The 23,396-nt window shown below is 38.8% G+C and overlaps 1 protein-coding gene and 1 long non-coding RNA gene across 3 annotated transcripts in view; both read right to left on the reverse strand.

Moving 5' to 3' along the window:
- The window catches only part of GPR176 (G protein-coupled receptor 176), a 124,923-nt gene that overhangs the window by 34,384 nt on the left and 67,143 nt on the right, over window positions 1-23,396 (reverse strand). The gene's annotated exons all lie outside the window — the stretch shown is intronic.
- LOC134736636 (uncharacterized) overlaps window positions 1-23,396 on the reverse strand; it is a 32,685-nt gene that overhangs the window by 2,462 nt on the left and 6,827 nt on the right. The window lies entirely within an intron of this gene.

The following is a 23,396-nucleotide window of genomic DNA, read 5'->3' on the forward strand; positions in this document are numbered from 1 at the left end:
TCAAAGCCATCCTTGGCTACGTGCAGCTCACGGGCCACAGGTTGGGCAAGCTTGTTTTAGAGGGTGTCCCCATTCCTTGGCTTGTGGTTCCTTCCATCTTCAAAGCCAAAATGGCTGGTCAAGTATTAATCACAGTGCATGACTCTGGCTCTTTCTGCCTCCATCTTCTATCTTTTAAGGACCCTTTGGATTACACTGAGGGCACACTCAGATGATCTAGAACAATCTCTCTATTTTAAGGTGAGTTGATTAGCAGCTTAATTTCATCTGCACACTTAACTTCATGTCCATTTACCATGAGACTTAACATATTCACGGGTTCCAAGGATTAGGGAATGAACATCTTTGGGAGAGAGTAGGGTTGGGAGCATTATTCTACTGCCTCCCACACATACAGCAATTCCACTCCCAAGTATATATATCCAAGAAAAAGGAAAACACATCCACATAGAAACTTGTACAAAAATGTCCATAGCAGCCCTATTCATAATAGCCAAAGAGCAGAAACAACTCAAATGTTCATCAAGAGATGAATGGACAAAGAAAATATGGTATAATCATACAATGAAATATTAAAAGGAATAAAAAAGAATGATGTGCTGATACATACTACACCATGGATGAACCTCAAAAACATCATGCTAAATAAAGAAGTCAGTAACAAAAGGCCACATATTATACAATTCCATTTGTATATGTCCAGGATAGGCAAATCCTTAGAAACAGAGAGTAGATTCATGATTGCTTAGGGCTGAGGGCAAAGGGAATTGGGGGGACATGCAGATACTAATGAGAAGAGAGTATCTTTCTGGAGTTATGAAAACATGTGAAAATGATTTTAGTAATGGTTACACAACTTTGTAAATATGCTAAAAACCAGTGAATCATACAACAAAAAGCAGTGATTTGTATGGTAAGTGAATTACATGTCAATAAAGCTGTTATTCCTAAAAAATGAGTCAGTACATTACTGAAGATATGAGCACAAAACTGAGGAAAGTCCTAATATTTATTTAATTACATTTCCCTTAAAGGTTGCTTTTAGTGACTGTTTTACTGGGATTGCAGTCTCCCAAATAAGTCAAAGAATAAAGACAGCTGGCGCAGAAATGAGTCTGGCACCTCAGACAGTGGCCCCAATTTCATGCACTAGAGGAAGCTGACATTGCTCCCCTATTGAGATGTGCCTCCTGCTCCCCAGGAAGCCATGAAACAGGGCAGCAATTAAACACATGAAGTGTTTTGCTTTGATGACATTCTTTTTCTTTCTCACACACATGTACACAGAGAGAAAGTCCATTTTCTATTAATTCTCCCCAGATATTATAAATGCATTCTATGTTTCCTCCTTTCACAGTTCAGCAGTTTATTCATTTTGCTGAGAGCAAGCTTGTTGTAGTCCCTAATAAAAAATCACAGGTATAATTAGAACCCAAACCTAGCATAGACAAATCTCTTATGAAGAAAAAGAATCCAGCTCTGAATATTTCCAATTTAAAAAGTTTTAAACCCACTGATTGACAAAAGCTATAAAATTAATGTGAATTAAAAATATTATATTCCATGAAGATTTATTATGAGAAAGAAGCCAATCAATTATTTTCCATTTTCAGAGAGTTGGAAAAGAGAAAACAGAAACAGATTACATCAAAGATACTTTTTTAAAACTAAAAAGGAATATTTTAAGGATGAGCAAGCCCTATAATAAGCTTCCAAGAAGGCTTATGAAATCTCCCTAGAGTCATTATACCACTTAAGATTAGATTTGGGTAAAGATTTGGAAGCAACCTAAGTGTCCATTAACAGATGAATGATAAAGAAAACGTGATACATATACACAATGGAATACTATTTAGCCATTAAAAAAGAATGAGATCCTATCATTTGCAACAACATGTATGGGATTGGAAGTCATTATGTTAAGTGAAATAAGCCAAGCACAGAAAAACAAACTTCACATGTTCTCACTTATTTGTGGGAGATAAAAACTAAAACAATTGAACTCATGGAGATAGAGAGTAGAATGATGGTAAGCAAAGGCTGGTTAGGGCAGTGGGCGGCTGAGGAAAAGTGGGGATAATTAATGGGTTCAAAAATAGAATGAATGAGATCTAGTAATTGATAGACAATGGGTGATTATAGTCAATAATTTATTGTACATTTTAAAAAACAAAAACAGTAATATTGGAATGTTTGTAACACAAAGGATACCTGCTTGAGGTAATGTATACCTCTTACCCTAATGTGATTATTACACATTGTATGCCTATATCAAAATATCTTCTTTTTTTTTTTTGAGACAGAGTTTCGCTGTTGTTGCCCAGGCTAGAGTGCAATGGTGCAATCTCGGCTCACCACAACCTCTGCCTCCTGGGTTCAAGCAATTCTCCTGCTTCAGCCTCCCAAATAGCTGGGATTACAGGCATGTGCCACCATGCCCAGCTAATTTTTGTATTTTTTTAGTAGAGATGGGGTTTCTCTAGGTTGGTCAGGCTGGTCTTGAACTCCTGACCTCAGGTGATCCGCCTGCCTCGGCCTCCCAAAGTGCTGGGATTACAGGAATGAGCCACTGTGCCCAGCCTTATCAAAATATCTTGTACCCCATAAATATATATACCTACTATGTACTCACAAAAAATAAAAGTTAAAAATTGTATTAAAAAACAAAAAGCAAAGGATTCGATTTTGCTAAATATAAAATAACAGCTTAAGGAAGACAAAGAAGTGTTTCTGTCTCATATAAAAATCCAAGAGATAGTCCAGGACTGGTTATAGGAGCTCTGCCCCACAAAATCCTCAGCATCTTTATAGCTCGTTATTCCACCGTCCCAAATACTGGGCCCCCATTCTCAGAGTCTAAGGTGGAAACTAGAGCTCCAGCAAAATATCTGTATTTCAGGAATTAGGGTGGAAAAGGGATGAAGAAGCTGGAGAAAGGGCGGTGAATATCACCTGTCTTTAAGGAAAACTGCAGGAAACTCTTATGTGACACTTTGCATCAGTCACGTGACCATACTGGTTGCCATGGAGCCTGTCTTTATTCTGGAAAACAATGTGTCCATCTAAAAACAGAGTTTCAGGCCTGACATGGTGGCTCATGCCTGTAATCCCCAGCACTTTAGGAGGCCCAGGAGGGCAGATCACTTGAGGCCAGGAGTTCGAGAACAGCCTGGTCAACATGGCAAAACCCAGTCTCTAATAAAAATACAAAAAGTATCCAGGCATGGTGGCACATGCCTGTAATCCCAGCTACTCAGGAGGCTGAGGCACAAGAATTGCTTAAACCTGGGAGGCAGAGGGTGCAGTGAGCCAAGATCGTTCCACTGCACTCTAGCCTGGGCAACAGAGGGACAGACCTCTCTCAAAACAAACAAACAAACAAATAAATAAATAAATAAATAAATATAAAAAGAGTGTTTCTATTGTTCTGGAAAGAGTGGAAAGGATACTGGAAAACATACCAGGGTCTTGGCCACCGTCATCAACACTGATATTGTTTGGAAGTCTGTCTCCTCCAAACCTCATGCTGAAATGTGATTCCCATTGTTGGAAGTGGGACCTTGTAGGAGGTGTTTGGGTCATGGGGGCAGATCTCTCATAAATGGCTTGGTACCTTCCCCTGTGGTAATGAGTTCATGTGATATCTGGTTGCTTAAAAGAGCCTGGCACCTCTGCCTCTCTCTCTCCTGCTTCCTCTCTCACCATGTGACATGCCTGCTCCTTCTTTGCCTTCCTGCATGAGTGGAAGCTTCCTGCCGCCCTCCCCAGAAGCAGATGCTGGCACCATGCTTCTTGTACAGCCTGCAGAACCATGAGACAAACAATCTCTTTTCTTTATAAATTATCCAGTCTCAGGTATTCCTTTATAGCAACATAAATGGACCAACACAAACACCCACCTCCTTAATTTAGGCAGACCCTTCAGAAGGCACTTCTTTTTTATAAAATTTATAAAGAGACTGAGAGAGACTTCTAGGGGGACAGGGCTATAAAGTTAACATAAATTTGTTCTAAGAGAAGGAGAAAGGGAAAACCCTTTACTCAGGGTCCCCTTTAGTTTGTTAACCAACAAAATTAGTTCTGGAAATGTCCTTGTTATTTGAGTCAAAAACAGTACTTGGCACATGGAGATGCTTACTAAATGTTTGTCAGTGAGCAACTGGATTCACGGCAAATAACAATAATAAAGTGTTACATTCAACTACATCAATGTGTTCTAGATATTTTTCTGATCCTATAGCTGGGGACATCTGACTAATCCCAGAAGTCATCATACACAGAGGGTAATTAACTGAAGGTGCCAAAGAGGTGAAGTCAATTCTTTAAAAAATGTTGAAGTCTATTCAAACTGATAACAAGAAAAAGTTGAGTTATCAGTCTAGGGAAAGACTTTCACAATATCCACTGCCTATGGGGGGTCTGGTCTCGACTCTCTCCTAAGCTTTTCCATTTTTGCCAGTCATCTTTTAAAGACCAGAACTCATCTTTTTTAATCCTCTAATAAAAATCCTCCAATGCCTGTTCTCTACTCACAGGATAAAATCTCAATTCCTTTACACAGTACTATAAGTGCCTGACCAGCAGTCCTAAGATTCTCGCTGTCCACTGCCTACCGTGATTGCAGGTTGGGTTCTAGCTTTCTGGATCACCTCTCACTCTCTGAGTGTGCTGTTTACTCCAACTCCTTTATGTCTTTACCTGATAGCTTTCTTTTGTGTAGGAATTCCCTTGCCTCTTGTATATACGTGGAAAATTCTATTTAAGCTTTAAGGATCCATTTCCAATGTCACCTTCCCCATGAAGACCTCTTTGATTCCACAGATCCCATGCAAATTTAATCTTCTGTTTCTCCATTATACTTTGTTTACATTAATTAACACAGCACTTAGCACAGTAGTGGTGATACTAGTAGTGGTAACAGTAGTAGTAGTAGCAGCTAACATTTATTGCACAATAATTACAAGCCAGGCATCTTACATACATTAACTCATTTAATCTCAACTACAACCTTATGAGGTAAGGCCCTCATAAGATCATAAGACCAACTCCTCCAAAAGCTCATTAACTCTTCAAGGATAAGAACAGTATTTATCTTCATCTTTTCATCACCAGAGTACAACATAGTGCTTGGCTCATGGTAGCTGATTAATATGTGCTTGTTCTGGCCAATCATGGTGGCTCATGCCTGTAATCCCAGCACTTGGGTGGCTGAGGCAGGAGGATAGTTTGAGGCCAGTAGTTCGAGACCAGCCTGGCAACATACCAACACCCCGCATCTCCATTAATTAAAAAAAAAAAAAAGCCAAAAGGTACCAGCTGCTGTAATAATTTTAAAAAGGTGCTTGCTCATTGAGTGACCAATGACTTATAACAAAATTAGGTTGTCATAGATGCATTAAGTTTCTGCATTCTGAATATTTTTATTTATGAATAAATATGCTAGGTTTTTCAATAAAGCAACAAGTTAAATGTAGGATACTCTAAATAATTAAATCTACAAAGCCAAAAAATGAATCTCTAAGGAATCTGACCTTTTCCACTTCATCTTCTGATGCTCCCTCAAAATAAATGCCCCATTTGCTTAAATCAAATGTAGATAAAACTTAAAACATTCCATTGTATTTTGCTGTTCAGCCTTCATCTTATTTTTATAGACTAAAAGAAGAAAAAATAAGATTTTCAAAGTTTTAAATTCTAAGATGACTTACTGATTCTTAATTAGTCTAAAGAAAGAAAACACTTTTTCTTCAGCTAAAAAAGCAATTATTGTTAATAAAATGTGGAGTTTTACATTAATAGCCCATGAGGGTTCAACATATTCAAATCAATAAACGTAATCCATCATATAAACAGAACCAAAGACAAAAACCACATGATTATCTCAATAGATGCAGAAAAGGCCTTTGACAAAATTCAACAGCACTTCATGCTAAAAACTCTCAATAAACTAGGTATTGATGGAACATATCTCAAAACAATAAGAGCTATTTATGACAAACCCACAGCCAGTATCATACTGAATGGGCAAAAACTGGAAGCATTCCCTTCGAAAACTGGCACAAGACAGGGATGCCCTCTCTCACCAGTCCTATTCAACATAGTGTTGGAAGTTCTGGCCAGGGCAATCAGGCAGGAGAAAGAAATAAAGGGTATTCTATCAGGAAAAGGGGAAGTCAAATTGTCCCTGTTTGCAGATGACATGATTGTATATTTAGAAAACCCCATCGTCTCAGCCCAAAATCTCCTTAAGCTGATAAGCAACTTCAGCAAAGTCTCAGGATACAAAATCAATGTGCAAAAATCACAAGCATTGTGAAGAATCAATATCATGAAAATGGCCATACTGCCCAAGGTAATTTATAGATTCAATGCCATCCCCATCAAGCTACCAATGACTTTCTTCACAGAATTGAAAAAACTACTTTAAAGTTCATATGGAACCAAAAAAGAGCCCACATTGCCAGGACAATCCTAAGCCAAAAGAACAAAGCTGGAGGCATCATGCTACCTGACTTCAAACTATACTACTAGGCTACAGTAACCAAAACAGCATGGTATTGGTAACAAAACAGAGATATAGACCAATGGAACAGAACAGAGCCCTCAGAAATAATACCACACATCCACAACCATCTGATCTTCAACAAACCTGTCAAAAACAAGAAATGGGGAAAGGATTCCCTATTTAATAAATGGTGCTGGGAAAATTGGCTAGCCATATGTAGAAAGCTGAAACTGAATCCCTTCCTTACACCTTATACAAAAATTAATTCAAGATGGATTAAAGACTTAAATGTTAGACCCAAAACTATAAAAATCCCAGAAGAAAACCTAGGCAATACCATTCAGGACATAGGCATGGGCAAGGACTTTATGACTAAAACACCAAAAGCAATGGCAACAAAAGCCAAAATTGACAAATGGGATCTAATTAAACTAAAGAGCTTCTGCACAGCAAAAGAAACCACCATCAGAGTAAACAGGCAACCTACAGAATGGGAGAAAATTTTTATAATCTACCCAACTGACAAAGGGCTAATATCCAGAATCTACAAAGAACTCAAACAAATTTACAAGAAAAAATCAAACAACCCCATCAAAAAGTGGGCAAAGGATATGAACAGATACTTTTCAAAAGAAGACATTTATGTGGCCAACAAACATATGAAAAAAAGCTCATCATCACTGGTCATCATTAGAGAAATGCAAATCAAAACCACAATGAGATACTATCTCATTCCAGTTAGAATGGTGATCATTAAAAAGTCAGGAAACAACAGATGCTGGAGAGGATGTGGAGAAATAGGAATGCTTTCACACTACTGGTGGGAGAGTAAATTAGTTCAACCATTGTGGAAGACAATCTAGTTCTAGATTCCTTAAGGATCTAGAACTAGAAATACCATTTGAACCAGTAATCCCATTACTGGGTATATACCCAAAGGATTATAAATCATTCTACTATAAAGACACATGCACCCATATGTTTATTGCGGCATTATTCACAATAGCAAAGACTTGGAATCAACCCAAATGTCCATCAATGATAGACTAGATTAAGAAAATGTAATACATATACACCATGGAATACTATGCAGCCATAAAAAGGATGAGTTCATGTCCTTTGTAGGGACATGGGTGAAGCTGGAAACCATCATTCTGAGCAAACTATTGCAAGGACAGAAAACCAAACACTGCATGTTCTCACTCATAGGCAGGAATTGAACAATGAGAACACTTGGACACAGGGTGGGGAACATCACACACCGGGGCCTGTCGTGGGGTGGGGGAAGAGAAGAGGGATAGCATTAGGAGATATACATAATGTAAATGACGAGCTAATGCAGCACACCAATATGGCACATGTATACATATGTAACAAACCTGCACGTTGTGCACATGTACCCTAAAACTTAAAGTATAATAATAATAATAAAAGAAGGGTAGTAAGATAGACATATTTGACATTTTCAATGTAAGAACCCAGTCAATTGTAACTTTAAATACAGATCTAACCATTTCAGATTTTAAATAAGGAATCTGACTTAAAATATTACAGAAATAAAACCACAGAAAAAATTTTTTAAAAAATAGCCCATGAGGAAGTTGGAAGGGCAATCCATTTTAATATTTACCAAGTATTTTACATGTACCCTATCATTTAATGTGTGGTAATACATTTAATGTGTGGTAATACATTTTTGTTGATCTGAATTTGAGGCAGGTATTATTAGTTGCCCCCTGAGGAAACAGAAAAACAAAGCCATATGATTTGCACATGATCACATAGTAATTAATGGAACCTGAACTTGACTCCAGATCCTCTGGCTTAAAATTACCTGTTGTTTCCCCAGCTCCCTGCTGCCCTGGGTCCTCATGCAGCTGTCCTTAAAACCTCATTTTTACCCAACTACCACTTAGCCCTGAAAGGAACTGCAGTTGATCATTTAACACTAATAACTAGATTGTGAATATGGCTGCAATTATTAAGGATGAATCCTGCTAGTTAGCTGTCCCTTGCCCATTTAGGCTTGACAGTGGTCATAATAACAACCAATACATATTGATGATGTCTAGGTGTGAGGCTCTATGCTGAGCATTTCACATACACTTCTGTTGTAAGTTGAATTGTGTCCCCACCCCACCCCACCCCAAAAAATACATTGAAGTCCTCAGTATCTCAGAATGTGGCTTGGAAATAGGGTCTTTGCAGAGCAAATCAAGTAATAATAAGAGGATTATGATGGGCCCTAATCCAATATGACTTGTGTCCTTATAAAAAAGGGGAAATTTGTCTGCAGAGACAGACACACACACAGGGAAGATGATAGGAAGACCCACAGGAAAAAGGTCTTGTAAAGACAGGACTAGAGTGATGCATCTATAAGCTGAGGAATGCCAGAGATTGCCAGCAAACCACCAGAAGTGAGGAATGGGCAAGGAAGGGTTCCCCCACAGGTTTCAGGGACAGCGTGGTCCTGCCAACATTGATTTCAGACTTCTCGCCTACAGAACTGTGAGATAATAAATTTCTGTTGTGTTAAGCCACCCAGTTTATGGTACTTTGATACAGCAGCCCAGGAAACTAATATAACTTCTGATCATTTTGACAAAATGATAGGTTCATGAGGCTACATGACCAAATGTGGCTTACTTATAAACTTTGGCAGACATATTACAATGGCTTTTTTGTCTCCAACATATAGTCAGTAGTTATAATCCTACACACATGGTAGCTTTGCAACTTCATACATTAAGATTAAATCTCTCAGTAGGGATCCCAGTTGGAGACTACACTGAACCCACTGAGGGGACTGGGCCCCTTTTGAGCTCATCTCACTAATGATGAGTGCTATAGTCTGAATGTCTGTGTCCCCCCTCTCCCAAAAATTCAGATGTTGAAAGCTAATCCCCAGTTTATTAGCCCATTCTCACACTGCTATCAAGAACTACCTGAGACTGGGTAATTTATAAAGAAAAGAGGTTTAATTGGCACACAGTTCCGCAGGCTGTATAGGACGCATGGCTGGGGAGGACTCAGGAAACTTACAATCATGGCAGAAAGCAAAGGGGAAGCCAGCACATTTTACAGGGTAGGAGCAAGAGGAAGAGAGAGTGAAGTGGGGAGTGCTGCACACTCTTTCAGACAACCAGATCTTGGGAGAACTCTGTCACAAGACAGCATTAGGGGGATGGTGCTAAACCATTAGAAACCACCCCATGATCCAATCACCTCCCAATAGGCCCCTCCTCCAACACTGGTATTATAATTCAACATGAGATTTGGGTGGGGACACAGAGCCAAAACACAGAACCCAGTGTGAAGGTATTTGGAGGTGGGGCCTTTGAGAGGTGATTAGGATTAGTACCCTTATAAAAAGAAGCCCAAAAGGGGTCCCTTACCCTTTCCACCATAAAGAGACACAGTGAAAAGACATTTGGGCCATCTATGAAGCAGGACATGGGCTCTCATCAGACACTGAATCTGCCAATGCCTTGATCTTAGACTTCCGTGCCTCTAGAACTATGAGAAATAAATTTCTGTTGTTTACAAGCCACCTAGTTTATGGTAGTTTGTTATAGCAGCCTGAATGGACTTATACAGTGAGGTAGGCCCACCAAAAGTCTGTACAAGGGGCTGAGGGAGAACTTGCTCTGGAGGAAGGAAAGCCAGGCATGACAGGACTTGCCTAGGACAGGCTGCAGATTCTGAACACAGAAAGCTATCACCCTGTGGGTTTCATCCCCAGCTCAGCAACTTCTTGGAATCATACTCAAAGAGAAGAGGCTGTCACCAACAACACTAAAAGCAGCACTGGATTCACACTATTAAAAAAAAAAAGTGGTGGGGGGAGCTTTCTTTTGTGCTTTGTGCGTGAGTACTGGGCACGAGGGAAGAGTCATGGTGGCCAGTAGACATGGAATGATAGCCTGCTGGTTGAAGCAGAAGAGGAAATAAGAGTGGCTGTCATGTGGGCATCTAGACTTTTGAGAGCATGTGTGTAACGTCCCATGCAAGTCCTAGAAATACTTGTAGTGGGGAGAAGAATGTGAAGAGGCTGATGTCCTCCAAGTAGGGCACAAAAGATAGTACAAAATGGCCTCAATCATATGTATTTCAAAGGTAACTTATAATCAAGAAAAGATCATTATTTTTACTATCCTGCAGACCTATTATCCAGCCACTCACACCCCATACACCACAACAATGAAAATTCCTATCGACTGAAGCATACCCTTCAAAAGAGGCCCAGATCAGTCCCAGTGACAGTAACTCAAACAGCTACTCCCAGAATTCCATTCTGCAAGCGAACCCACATCTGGAGGTCGAACATGCCAGTTGATTGACAGATCAATAGTACTCTCTGCCAGTGTAAGAGATTATTACACAGGCATAGCTATGCCTGAGGTAGGAAAGAAAGCCACATTCCCAGCTAAGATGTCATCTGGGTTTATAATACAATAAATCTCTCTATAGAATAGATATTATTTTAGAATACTAGACATTTGATGGCAGCAGGTGCACTTAACAGGGAAAAATGCTGACTTCAACAAAATATACCTTAAAGATCTCATGGGAATTTATCCCACTTTCAGAATGCAGGCAACAAGTGCTATCTTCTTTTCTATGTGATTTTGACTCACCTCCCTCATTTAATTTCCTCTTAAGTCCTAGGGGAGGCCTATAAAGCTTAGACAAAAATCTGTTAAACTGCTACGACAATATTATTTGTCACTTTCCACCCAAGTTCTCTCTCTACTACTAAAGGTAGAAAGAACAGCCTTTATAAAGTGTCAAGAGGATTGCTACTAGCGTTCTAAATCTCACCCAAACCTTAATGCCACACAATTAGCAGAATAATATAAAATAAAACTCTTCAAAGTCCCAAATATTTTTCTCCATGCCCCTTTCAACAAAAACTAAAATCAGATACAAAATTCCCCTAATATCCTCTGGATATCACCACAAGAACAGTGGTCCTCAAATGTCCGGATTCATGAATATTACATGGAGTGCTTGTAAAAATATAGTTTCCTGGTTCCCACCCCAAACATGCTGATTCATAATCTAAGGGGGTTTGGCCTAGGAATCTGTATTTAATATGCTCCCAGATGACCTTGAAAAGGTAGTTTCCAACCACACATCTGGAAATACTGCTGTAAAATATGTATTTATCCTCAATCTACATTATATAGCTGTCAGTTTAGCTATTCATCTACCCCAGAATCCAAACCACGGTTAGACAGTGTTCCATGGTTCTCACCACAGTCACAGGATCAGCCAAGGGGACCCCTGAAAAGAGATCAAGAAATTTTCTTTCAATCTGTTCCGAGGACCTAACGGGAGCCCCCAACCCCATCTGCCCCCACTGCCTATTGAAAAAAAAAATAGATCAGGTGAGAATTTGGGGCAAGAACCTATAGGCTACATAGACCCAGGCCCTGTAAGTGCCCATGCTTTTCCTGGGTTTGCTGCCTTATGGAGGACACATTCTAGCAAGGCCTCAACAGTACAAGGCTTTGAAGAATCGAGACTAGGCAGCCCAGCACTGATCATGAACCACTTAAACGTCCTCTCAACCTCTTCCCTCCTGACATCCAACCAGAAAAGGTACTGAGGTGACTCTCAGACTCTCCTAGGGTGACCAACCATCCTGGTTTGTCCAGGACTGGGAAAGTTAGTAGGATGTAGGACTTTCAAGGATGAAACTAAGAAAATCCAGGGCAAACCAAGATAAAATGGTCCCCTACTCCCAATTCTAACCGTATCTCAAGAGCCAGCTCCTCAGAGCATAGGTGTTACCAGCAACAGGGAGGCAACACCGTGGGGACTTCAGACAGAGGTGTCAGGGCTTGGCCAGGCAAAAGGCTCTCAGAGGAGGAAGAAGAATTCTGGCCAGGACACCACTCACTGAGAGGCTATTCCTACCTAGGCCAGGCCCAGGTTCAGGCCCATAAGGTTGGGTTCGAAAACAGAAAACTCAGAGCCCTTGAGAGGTACCTTTAAACCAAGAGCTCACAGAGATCAATTCACATGAAGTCCTTGTTCTCATATAAATCTCAGTCTCCAGAATCTAAAGCAGAAACACAATTATTGCAAATAAGCAACTAAATGTTCCATTTAAGGAGTTTAAACTCACTTTATCTACTAGATAAGGTCTAGAAAATAGAGGAAAACTAAGGAGTTAACAAATGAAGAATAGAATTTCAGGCAGTGATAAGAGGAGGTAAAGAAAAGGAGGGGCAGTACTACTAGATAGCCTTAAGTGGCTCTTAAGTACTATGGCTGTCCACTGGAACCCCCTTTAAAGCTTTAAAAACACTGATGCCTGGGCCACACTCAGATGCTTGGATTTAATTTAGTCTGCGGTGAAACTGGCCTTTGGGATCTGTTAACGCTCCCCTAGTGATTCCAACATATAAGCCAAGGGCGAAAACCCTGCTACAGGTGGGAAGGGCAGGTCTGTCTGAGGAGACATTTGAATTGAGACCTTAGTAAGCGGGAGAGAGCTGGGCAAACAGTATATCAGAAAGTGCAAGCCCTGAAGCAGAAACGAGCTTGGTGTTTTAGAAACAGAAACTACATAAGCTCTAGAGAGCAGGAACTTTGTGCCTACAACCTGAGGCCTAGACCAGTACCTGAAACATTAAATAGAGTCTTAATGTATTTTTGTTGAGAACGTTAATTTTAAAAAGGCCAATGTACCTGAAGCAAAGTGAGAAAACAGGAGAAAAGCATGAGGCAAAGGACAAAAAAGAAGTTATGACAAGATTGTGTCCTGTGGGCCACAGATGAGCCTTCACTCTCAGTATAATCAAAGCCACTGAAGGGTTTCAAACAGGAGAGCAACATTTTACTTTTTGAAAAGGTCGTTCTGGACTTCTACATCTGTGAAAATGGAGTAAATATACTTTTCCCTATTTGTCCCACTAAGGTACCATTTAAAACTCTGGGCATTACATACAACAAACATGAGAAGACTCTGAAAGTAGAGATGAAACCACCTTTGCAAAAATTATGACAGCAAGAGAAGTCTAGCATGACTGACTCGATCTTGCTTCTAGCCTCACAGGCTAGCTATACTCACTCATTCCTGGGCATAGGCCAAGCTAACCATGAGAGGAATTTAGTTTATAGTTTAACTTTAAAGAAAGGATGGTAATAGGCATCAGTAGAGGCCTAGCAGAGAGCTAGAACTGCCACCGCTACCCAGCTCCTCTTCCATGTCAACAGAGGCAAGATGGGGAACCTGAACATCTACCCTCAATTGACACTAACAAAGCATCCCCTATCATAGTGGTATCACAAAACACCAACTAAAACTCAATACAATAAAAACTAATACAAAGAAAAAAGCTTTTGAAAATAGTAAGCACGAGAAATGACATCTTACCAATAAGGGATAAGAAACTAGAATGAGAGTAGATTTCTCACCAGAAATCATGCAGGTCAGGAAGAAGTGACACAACATTTTTCACATGCTGAAAGAAAGTTTTCAAGCCAGAATTGAATATCCAGTGAAAATATTCTTCAGGAATGAAGGAGAAGCAGACCTACTCTAAAAGAAAGGATTTTTCAAAAAGTCTCTTAGAAAGAAAATTATAAAAGGAGGAATACTGGGATATCAGAAAGAAAAAGAAAGATAATAGAAATAGTAAAATTATCCGAAAATATAATTTTTTTTCTCGAGTTTTCTAAATTATGTTTAATAATTGAAGCAAAAAATTATAACACTGTCTAATGTGGTTCTAAATGCAGATAGAGGAAATAGTTACAACAACTAAAAAACTGGAAAGGGTAAAGGGACATAAAGGGAGGAAAAGTTTCTATACCAAGAACTGGTAAAGCAATGGCACCAGCAGACTGTGATAAGTTACATGTGTTTAATAGATTGCCTAGAGCAACCACTAAGAAAGCAATATAGGGGGTGCATTAAAAAACAACAATGGAATTCTTCGGAAAATGTTCAAGTAACCCACAGGAAATCAGGAAAAAGAAATAAAAACCTGAGAGAATAAACAGAAAACAAAAAATAAAATAGCAGACTTAAGCCCTAACATATCAATAATCACATTAAATGCAAATGGTGCAAATACAGCAATTAAAAGAAAGAGATTGACAGAGGGGATCAAGAAATGTGATCCAACTACACACTATCTCCAAGAGACTCACTTCAAATATAATGTTATATACAGGTTGAAAGTAAAAGGATGGAAAAAGCTGTATCATGCAAACATAAAGAAGTCATGAGGCCGGGCGCAATGGCTTACACCTATAATCCCAGCACTTTGGGAGGCCAAGGAGGGCCTCACTTAAGGTCAGGAGTTCAAGACCAGCCTGGCTAACATGGTGGAACCCCATCTCTACAAAAATACAAAAATTAGCCAGGCATGGTAGCATGTGCCTGTAATCCCAGCTATTCAGGAGGCTGAGGCATGAGAATTGCTTGAACGTGGGATGTGGAGGTTGCAGTGATCCGAGATCACCCCACTACACTCCAGCCTGGGTGACAAAGCGAGACCCTGTCTCAAAAAAAAGAAGTCATGGTTATCTTAATATCAGATAAAATAGATGTATTAGTCCATTCTCACACTGCTATAAAGAACTACCCAAGACTGGATAATTTATAAAGAAAGAGGTTCAATCGGTTCACAGTTCTGCAGGCTGTACAGGCTTCTGCTTCTTGGAAGGTCTCAGGAAACTTACAGCCATGGCAGAAGGTGAAGGGGAGGCAGGCACATCTTTACATAGTCAGTGGGAGAAAGAGTAAAGGGGGAAGTGCTGCATACTTTCAAACAACCAGATCTCATGAGAACTCTATCATAAGACAGTACATGGGGGATGGTGCTAAACCATTAGAAACCACCTTCATGATTCAGTCACCTCCCACCAGGCCCCTCTTCCAACACTGGGGATTACAATTCGACATGAGATTTGGGTAAGGACACAGAGTCAAACCATATCAATAGACTTCAGAACAAAGAAAATTACCAGATACACAGAGAGGCATATATAGTGATAAAGGAGTCAATCAAATAAGAAGATATAGTAATCCTAAATGTATATGCATCAAACAACAAAATGTGTTATGCGAAAACTTAGAATTGAAAGCAGAATTAGATAAAACCACAGTTATGGTTGGAGATTTCAACCACCCCTCTTTCGGCAACTGATAAAACTAGACAGAAAATCTACAAGGAAAGAGAAGAATTCCATAACACCATCAACCAACAATATCTAATTGACATTTATAGAACATACCACCCAGCAACAGGAGAATATACATTATTTTCAAATGCCCACAAGATATACATCAAGATAAACTACATCTATGGCCATAAAATAACCCTAATACATTTTTAAAAACTGAAATCATACAAAGTGTGTTCTCCAACCACAATGAAATCAAACTAGAAATTAGTAAAAGAAAGACAACAGAAAAATCTTCAAATATTTGAAAGCTAAACAACATATTTCTATATTATTCATGGGCTGAAAAGATGTTTCAACATAAGTCAAAGAATATGTTGAACTTAACAAAGATGAAAATATGTACAACATATCAAAATTTGTGGGACATAGCTAAAGCAGTGCAGACAGAGAAATTTACACTACTAAAAGCTTATAATTAGGAATGAGAAAATGTCTCAGATAAGCTCCCAACTCAAAAACCTAAAAAAAGCAAAGCAAAAAAAAAAGAAAACCTAAAAAAATTAAAAAAGCAGAAGAGAGGAAATAATAAAGAGTAGAAATCAATGAAATTTAAATCAGAAAAACAATAGATAAAAATCAATGAAATAAAGAACTGGTCCTTTGAAAAGATCAATGAAATTGACAGATCCCCTAGCAAGATTGACAAAGACAAAGAAAGAGAAGACACAGGCTACCAGTGTCAGGAACAAAATGGGATAGCTATATGGATCCTGCAGACAACAAGAGCATAATAAGTAAATAACCACACACACATAAATTTGACTGTTTCTTAAAAACATAAGCTACCACAGTTCACTCAATATGAAACAGATCATTTGAAGAATCCTATCACTATTAAGAAAATTTAATATGTTAAACACTTCCCCCAAAAAGAAATCTCCAGGTCCAGATAGTGTTACTGGAGAATTCTACTAAATGTTTCAAGAAGAATTAACACCAATTCCACATACTCTCTTCCAAAAAACAGAAGAGAAAGGAACACATCATTTTATTAAGCTAGTATAACACTGATACCAAAATCAAAGAAAGTACAAAAAAGAGTACAGACCAATATCCCTCATGAATAGTTATGCAAAAAGTCTTAACGAAAGATTAGCTAATAGAATTCAACAATACTTTAAAATAATTATACACCATTCCCAAGCCTGCTTTCGACATTTGAAAATCAATCAACATAATCTACTCTATTAACACACTAAAGAAGAAAATCACAATTAGGTCAATCAATGAAGAAAAAGCAAATGACAAATTTTAACACCTATTCATACAAAAACTCAGAAAAAATGGGAATAGAGGGAAACTTCCTAAACGTGATAAACATTTACATAGTCAGTGGGAGAAAGAGTAAAGAGGGAGGTGCTACACACTTTGAAACAACCAGATCTCATGAGAACTCTATCATAAGACAGCACATGGGGGTTGGTGCTAAACCATTAGAAACCATCTTCATGATTCAATCACCTCCCACCAGGCCCCTCTTCCAACACTGGGGATAGCTAACATTATACAGTCAGGCATCACTTAATGACAGAGATTCGTTCTGAGAAAGGTGTCAATAGGTAATTTCATCACTGTGTAACATTACAGAGTATACTTGCACAAACCTAGATGGCACAGTCTACTACACAACTAGGCTATATGATATAGCCTATTGCTCCTAGGCTACAAACCTGTACAGGATGTCACTGTACTGAATACTGAAGGCAATTGTAAATATTTGCATGTCTAAATATGGAAAAGGTATGGTAATAATATGGTATAAAAGATTTTTAAAATGGTACACTTGTATAGGGCACTTACCATGAATGGAGTTTGCAGGACTAGAAGTTTCTCTGGGTGAGTCAGTAGGTAAGTGGTGAGTGAATGTGAAGGCCTAAGACATGATGCTTATTGTAGACTTTACAAACATTATATACTTAGGCTACACTAAATTTATTTTAAAAACAAAGTGAGTGATTGCGCTATGGCATTACAATGGCTACAATGTCACTAGGGGTTAAAAATTTTTCAGCTATAATCTAAAGGGGCCACCATCATATATGTGGTCCATCGCTGACTGAAACTTTGCTAAGCACATGACTATACTTGATGGTGAAAGACTGAATGCTTTCTCCCCAGGACTGGGAACAATTCAAGGATATCCGTTACCAATACCCTTTTTCAAAATAATGCTAGAAGTTCTACATACATATGGTATGATTCTATCCATATAACATTCTTGAAAAGACAAAAATCATAGAAATGGAGAACAGATTGGTGGTTGCTAGGGGTTAAGGAGAGGGTTAAAGAGAGGGTAGTGTGGAAGGGAAGTAGGTGTGGTTATAAAAGGGCAACAGAGGGCTCCTTGTGGTGATGGAAACATCTGTGTCTTGACCTATCAATGTCAATATCCTGGCTGTGATATTGTACTACAATAATGCAAAATGTTACCATCGGGGGACATTGGGTTAAGAGTACATGGGATCTGTACTATTTCTTACATCTGCATGTCAATCTACAGTTAGCTCAAAATAAAAAGTTTAATTTAAAAATAAAAAAAATCCTGTCAGCTGTGGGGAGAATGAATGATTAAAAAAACAAACAAACAAAAAACAATAGTGGCAAAAGAAAGACCTATTAGGAAAACACGAAGTTATCCAGGGAAGAGATGACCATGCTAGAACTAACATGCTGGAAGTTGAAAAAAGGAGAACTAGATACGTGACATATAGTGAGGCAGAATCAACAATGTTTGTTGATAAATTAGCTGTGAAGAACGAAAGACAAAGTTGAAAATGACTTCTACGTTTCTTACTTGAACAACTGTCAGACAGATAATGCCATCATTTACTGAGATAAGGACAATTCTGTTCTACAGAAACATTTGAGATTTAAGATTTAAAACATTTGAGATTGTTCAATTAGTTTATCCTCTTCTTTAAAAACATTCAAAATTTGGATGTAACTAATTGCCCCCACACATGAAGAGCTTTCAAGGTTTAACACAGGCTACAGTACTTTGAATAAAATCTATGAAGAAAACATAAGCCTAAAAAGTCCAAAAACAAGAAAGTACTGCTGAGTCACAAACTCTCAATTCCATCATTTTTTCAAGAATTTTAATACCAGAACAAGATGGGGTTGCTTACCCTGAAGTTGTAAACAAACTGTCTACTTGAAATATTTTTTTTCCACTCAAACTGATGTTCTCATGTAGGTGTTTTCTTCCTGAGGTCAGACAAGGATGCTTCACCTAGTTAGACATCACTGAATGACCTTAGAAAACTTACTTGCCCTGAGACACATGATGAGGGTCTGGTGCTTAAATGAACACATCCAGGACTCAGTCTTTTCTGTTAAGGCAATGCTTGGTTCTCATCCATTAACATCAACTCTTGTTTTCCTCACAAATGCAAGTCAGTGGGCTGCAGCCCCTGGTTGTCATAGCAACTGCAATTTCACGCACCAAAATGGTTTGAGTAGCACTTTTTTTCCCAACATATATTTTAGCACATGAAGAATTTGGTGCCATTTCCAGTCATCTCTTTTGTCTGAGATATGTTTTGTTTATATAACGTCATAGTGACTAAAGACCAAGACCAAAAAAAGATTTCCAGCTTTGTCCCTTAATTAGACCTTTGATTGTAAGTGCTTCCTTGGTTGCTATCGGCTCCTGAACAGTCTGCTTTTGGTATTGTGCCCCAGGAGTATCATAAAGACATGTAATCAGATTCAGTCCACAAGGCAACAATAATCTACTGAAATATCCTGAAGGAAAGGTCCTACATATCCCTTTCTTTCATGCTCTTATTCTTCTGGTCTAGTGTTTCCTGCTGGCCAAGAAAAGAAAAAAAGAATGATGAATTTTCTCAATTGTAATATTATGAGAAACAGGGAAAAAATAATGAAGGCAGTGGTTTGTTGTTTGAGGGGTTTCCAAATGGCCTTAGAGTGCACCTACACTACCACTCCCTCTATCTCATGACAAACACTGAAAATCTACAACAGCCCTCTTTCCCTCTGAGCCCAGTATAAGACCTCAGAATCTTTCTCAACACAACATTCCAGACATGGGCAATTTGCCATCTGGGGACTAGAATCTTAGCTAGTGTTTCAAAATGTCAAGTTCAGCACTCTGTTTAACTGTAGGAGTCAAAAACTAATCCTTACACAAGAGCTAAGATTTTGCAAAACGAGTCTGAATAACTCACTTGCAAAGTGAACTAGTCCATACCCATCAACTCAGGCAATTAAAATATGATGTGAATGCAAAGTCATAGAGGAATCCCAGATGGGTCTCTTAGCCTTTCTCTCTCGCCCAAACACTGCTGTATTCTTAGCCTAACCAGCTATGCCACAAGTATATACTACATCAGACATTTTTAAGTGTCAGATTTTAAAAGTATGTATGAATATCAGCTCAAAACTATCATTACTAACGGAAAAGCAACTTAGGGCACATATTTAAATACAAACCCATTAGGAACACAGTTTATGTGTCTTACCATTATATCCACAATGTCTAGAGTAATATTTGGCACATAATAGGCACTCAAAAAATTATTGTTACCTTCACACCCATTAGGATAACTACTATTAAAAAATATACAAACAGAAAATAACAAGGTGAGGATGTGAAGAAATTGGAACTCTTGTATACTCTTGATAACAATGTAAAATAGTATCGCTGCTATGGAAAACAGTATGGAATTTCCTCGAAAAATTAAAAAATAGAACCATTATATGATCCAGCAATCTAATTTTTGGGTGCATATGCAAAAGAACTGAAATCTGAATCTTGAAGAGATATTTGCACACTCATGGTCATTGCGGCATTATTCATAATAGCCAAGAGGTGGAAGCAACCTAAATGTCCATCAACAGATGAATGGATAAAGAAAACATGATATATACATACAGTGGAAAGTTAGTCAACCTTAAGAAAAGAAATTCTGACATATACTAAAACATAGATGAACCTTGAGGACATTACACCAAGTGAAATCAGCCAGTCACAAAAAGACAAATATGATTCCACTTATATGAGATATCTAAAGTAGTCAAATTCATAGAGACAGAAAGTAGATTGGTGGTTTCCAGGAGGTGGGGAAGGAGGAAAAGGGGAGTTGTTGTTTAATGGATGTAGAGTTGCAGTTTCGCAAGATGAAAAGTTCTGGAGATTAGCTGTACAACAGTGCGCATATAGTTAACACTACTGAGCTATACACTTGAAATGGTTAAGATGGTAACTTTTATGCTATATTTTAACACAATTTTTTAAAATATCTATTAAATCAATGAACAGAAAGATTTCTTTCTCCTCTAGAATAGTGGCTCTCAATCAGAAGTGATTTTGTCCCCCAGGGAACATTTGGCAATGTAAGGAGACATTTTTGGTTGGCATAGCTGGGAGCAGGAGTGCTACTTGCATCTAGAAGACAGAGGCCAGAGATGCTATTAAACATCCTCACTAAGCACAAGACATCCCCCAACAACAAAAAATTACCTGGTCCCACAATGTCAATAGTGTCAGGTTGATAAATCCTGCTCAAGAGTTTTCTGTTCAATAAGAGTATCTATATAAAATGCATAGCTCAGAGCCTTAAAAATGTTAGCCTTATAATTATCATCATCATAATTATTATTATTATTATTTAACTCTAGGTTAAGACTGAGAAGTTTTTATTTCCTTAACTTGTATTTGACACAGTAAACTGAGGTCAAGTTGCCTACAAAATGAGTCTACTATACATCCTTCCATATTTGCCATCAGGAAACTATTGAGGGAAACAGAGGGAGAGTCTGTAATATATTCAAAAGTCTGATGCTTCTGACTAACCCAATCTCAGAGCACTGCCCAGAGCAAGACTTTCCTGAGTTGCTCAGGAAAGCAGACAATAACGATCCCCAGACAATAAGGTCCGCCCAAGGCAATCAGGACCTGTGATATAAACTCTAGCCCAAAAGAAAATCTCAGATGTCTTCTCATTCCAGTGTCTCTTTCCAAAGATTAGGTAATTTGTTTGAGGTTTGAATCAGCTCCTTTAGATGATTACATAACCAAAATGGTGTCCAGGGCCTCTCTAATACTATATCATAAGGAGTGGAAATTTCCTTGAACCCCTTACTTTTACGGTGTAGAAAACTCCAAAGTATTACCTAAGACTTCTATGAATCATGTCCTATGAATTTAGAATCTCAGGGTCTGTAGCCATTTGTGCTCACTCTATCTTGTTCCCTGACATAGTCTTAGTTTCTCTTTACTGATCTCCGTTAAAACAAAATAAAATAATACCAAAAATCTAGCCCATACCAAGAGTTCTGTGATTCGGGGTTACTTCTCTGAAATCTTGGTAGGGAGCATAGAAATCAGTCACATAGAGGAAGACTCAACAGTGTCTCCTGTTGTGGTCATTCTCCCCTCTCCTCCTTTGGTTCCCCTCCCACTCAGAAGTAAATCAAGCCAGGCACAGTGGCTCATACCTGTAATCCAAACACCATGGGAGCCTGCGGTGGGAGGATCACCTGAGGCCAATAGTTCAAGACCAGCCTGGGAAACATAGTAAGACATCCCCCCCACCACACCCCTAGTCTCTAAAAAAAAATAATTAGCTGGGTGTGGGGGTGCACACCTGTGATCCCAGCTACTTAGGAGGCTGAGGTGAGAGAATCACCTGAGCCAAGGAGTTCAAGGCTGCAGTCAGCTATGATCATGCCCCTCCACTCCAGCCTGGGTAACAGAGTGAGACCCTGTCTCAAAAAAAAAAAAAGTAATTCATTCTCCTCCTTGGAAACTTTGAAACTTGTCCCAAAGGGTCTTATTATGCCAACTCATCAAAGAACTCTCTTAACAAAGATAGGTCTTTCCCAGAAGGAATTTTCATAGTACCTGCTAAAAGAATACTATTTTCTCCATGTACTACAATGACAAAGTACATCGCCAATGCTATTTTAAAACCCTTCCTCCAAAACTATGCACGAAGAACCTTCCAATAAAGAAGCCACATTCCCCATTTTACTCTTCCCCCAATTTCGTCTTGTGTGTCCCAACTATAGTGAAGGCATGAGGAATTCAAATAAGCCCTGGTCCTATTTCTTGTCAGTTCACAGCCCACCTAAAATGCTACACTATGTTTAGGAATAATTGCAGAGCTTAGAGATCATGTATTTCCCAAGCATCCCCTGCCACTAGTGTACAGAGGTGTGATTTCAGTTCCAGGCAAGAAGACACCTGTGTGACCTGTGTGAAGGGCTTGAGTGGCAAGAAAGGGCAGCACCTGTGGGAAGAGTGGAGCCTCTGGTGAGCACAGCAGCAGGAGCTTTGGTTCTGGCAAGCAGCTGTGGCAGAATTTCTGGCATCCAAGCCCCAGCATTATAAAGGCCACTAGAATAGTGTGGCTGGGGATTTTCTGGGCTGCACTTTTGGCTGCATTGTTTCTGTTTAGTAACTCAGTTGAGTTCTGTGGCCATCTCTAAGATTCTGTGAGTTGCCAAATATCCTCTAACAAAATACCCATCAGCTGAGCAAAGTGGATTCTGCTGTTGCAACCAAAAACTCTGATCAAATAAAGACAGTTAAGTTTGGGGAGGAAGTACCTGGATTATCCAGGAAATTAACAGCAATAACACAGTAACACTTACTAAACTTACTAAGATTCCAGTGCTATGTTCTAACCACCTTACATATGTAAATTCATTTAAC

This window comes from Symphalangus syndactylus, chromosome 5 (genome assembly GCF_028878055.3).
Source record: "Symphalangus syndactylus isolate Jambi chromosome 5, NHGRI_mSymSyn1-v2.1_pri, whole genome shotgun sequence".
Classification (NCBI taxonomy): Eukaryota; Metazoa; Chordata; class Mammalia; order Primates; family Hylobatidae; genus Symphalangus; species Symphalangus syndactylus.